Here is a 2,611-nt window from a genome sequence, read left to right as displayed (position 1 = left end):
GGCGGGGGGGTGGGGGTGCTATAACTCTTTAAAACGTACTTTCACTCCTACTAGTCTATAAATAAACATTTTTACAAGGGAACTCAGATTGCCACATTGTTTCAGTTTCAATTTTGCTGCATTACTTGGTTTCAAGTTTTCCTAATCGACAATGAGAGTATTGTATTTGGAATTTGAAAAGCCTGGACTGGAGCCTCCATTCCAAAACAGAAGCTATGCTGTGGTGGATACATTTATCTTTTAACACCAGTGTGCTAATTTGCAACAGAGATCTGAGACTATCCATACCAGGCATTGGTGTGCGACGGGACACAGGCAGGTGTACTGACTCTGCAAATACTGTTAGTTTCTCTTTCTTGCTACTTTTTGCAGTAATATGTCCTAGTAAATAGACTTTTTTCTCATCTTTGTATGGAGCTCCATGTTACTTTTCTTCTTCTACTAATACGATATTCTTTAAAAAAAGTACTTCTGTGTTTGGAAAAAAAGACTGAAACTAGTAATGCTGAATGAACTATGGCATTTAATAATACATTTTATATATTCTTAAGATTTTGGACCGTTCTCTTCCTCTATGAACATGAGTAAAGTACTGTGGAGGAACGTCAGACGAAACAGCATGATAAAAGGTTAAACGTGCTTTCCTTTCCCTCCCCCCGACCATGCAAGGGTGCGGCACACAACTGAAGAATGTTGGAGAATGTCCCGAGTTCCGCTGGGGAGAGTCCCCCTGATGAATGTCATTCGGCACACAGATGCTCATAGTAAGAGTCAGGAGAATCAGACGTGGAAAATAGGAGAACTAGAGAAACAGATGAAGATGCTTACTGGGGACCCAGAAAGTTCCCAGCCGATGTGTAGTGATGGATTTGATGAAGAACGTCAAAGAGACTATTAGAGGCCACAGAATGAAATTTCTTGGACATTGGAGGATTATTTTCTAAAGCTGTATCTTGGAACAAGATGTTAAATGATTATGCCAGTGACCCTTGTTCAGAAAGATGGGGTCGCAGTGGTTACAGAGAGTCATACTCAAGAATTTGAAGCAGACAGGAGTGGTCAGCAAGGTAGTACCCATGGGGGGAAATCATCCTCCCAGGGAGAATCATCTACCCATGAATCCCGCAAACACAATAAGTCAAAGAAATCTCACAAAAGTCACACACACAAAACAAAACAAAACAAACAAAAAAGGGAAAAAAAAAAAAAGAAGCCACAGATGATATAGCTCAAGTGAATTCTCAGAAGAAGCAAATTTCTAGTACAAGGAAAAACAACCACATGTGTGCAAGAAAAAATCCAGGAAGAAGTTGCTCAAAAAAACCTGCTTTGTTCTTTGAGGCAGAAAGTGACACTTCACAGTCAGAAGAAGGTGAGGAGAGAGACGCTAAGAAAATCAAAAGGAAAAAGAAAAACAGTTCACATCCCTGTAGCTAATAACAAAATACAGGAGAGGACAAATAAACGCACAGACTGCAAAGTGGCTACAGATGAAAGGTCTGCTGCGAGGTCAGCGGATGACAGAATGGGAAAGAGACATCCCCGGTTCCTTCCTGGGAGATCTGCAGCAGGAGCTGCCTGGGGTTCTGCCAGTGACCCTTGTTCAGCACCAGGCCCGAGGTCAGCGCGCTGCTCGTGCCCCCCCAAACCTGTTCTGACAGACTCGTCTTCTGTTTTGACCTCTTAAACTCGATCCCCTTTTCTTGTTAATAGGGAATCTGGTATTTTGCTATGATTTCTTAAAGAGATTATTTTTTGCAATTTATCACATTTAGAGTGTATATACACAGCAAATTAAGGGACCCAGAAAGCTGAATCCAGTGAGGACCTGGATATACCAATTGGAATGTCCAATTCGGGGTAGTCAAGGACTGGGATCAGGGGACTGGAATCAGTGTGCGTAGCATGGATGACAAGGGAACACCGTTGCTCTGTGTTCATACAGCAGGTGGCATAGCCCACTTGTCTTCCACCTTGGTGCTTTGATCCTTCTGTATTTTGACCCCACAGGTGGCCAGTTTACTTAAGGAAATGAGCGGAAAAATAAACCTTCTTTCTTCACGATGCCATTCATGGAAAACTATTAGAAGGGACTAGTTGAGACTAGCAGATGGCGAAGTGGTTCCATTGCTGGACTTCCACGTAGTCGACCTTGGTTTGAGTCCAAGACCCAGCAGCTTAAAACTCACACCGGGCACTTGTGCGTGTGTGCCCAACATTCCAAGACGAGAAGGAAGGAGAAGGGATTGCAGCATGGCCATCCCCGCTAAGGGGCTATTTCTTGCTTTCTGTCTCTCTCTCTACCAAGTACATGCACCCTATAGCAAAAACCTCTCTTAAAACAAAAAGAGAGGGAACCAGCAGGTGGTGTAATGATTACATCGCTAGACTCCCATGTAGTGAACTGTTGTTCAAGGCCTGGACCCAGCAGCTTAAAACTCATGCCAGCATGTGTGCATGCATGTCCAAGATCCCGAGAGGAGAATGGAGGAGAAGGGATTGCATCATGGCCACCCCCCCCAGGGGGTGATTTCTCCCTTTCTGTCTCTCTCTGTCTCTTTGGCAAGCGCATGCACCCTATAGCAAAGATCTCTACGAAAAAAAAAAAAAA

General features: G+C 43.6%; 1 pseudogene; it reads left to right on the top strand.

Moving 5' to 3' along the window:
* The first annotated feature begins 629 nt into the window (after positions 1-629).
* Positions 630-1,739, top strand: LOC102497463 (uncharacterized protein NKAPD1-like; annotated as a pseudogene).
* The last annotated feature ends 872 nt before the right edge of the window (positions 1,740-2,611 follow it).

This window comes from Tupaia chinensis, unplaced genomic scaffold (assembly GCF_000334495.1).
Source record: "Tupaia chinensis unplaced genomic scaffold, TupChi_1.0 Scaffold000058_1, whole genome shotgun sequence".
NCBI lineage: Eukaryota > Metazoa > Chordata > Mammalia > Scandentia > Tupaiidae > Tupaia > Tupaia belangeri.
The sequence above is the reverse complement of the archived record's forward strand: the minus strand, read 5'-3'. Positions and strand labels throughout refer to the sequence as shown.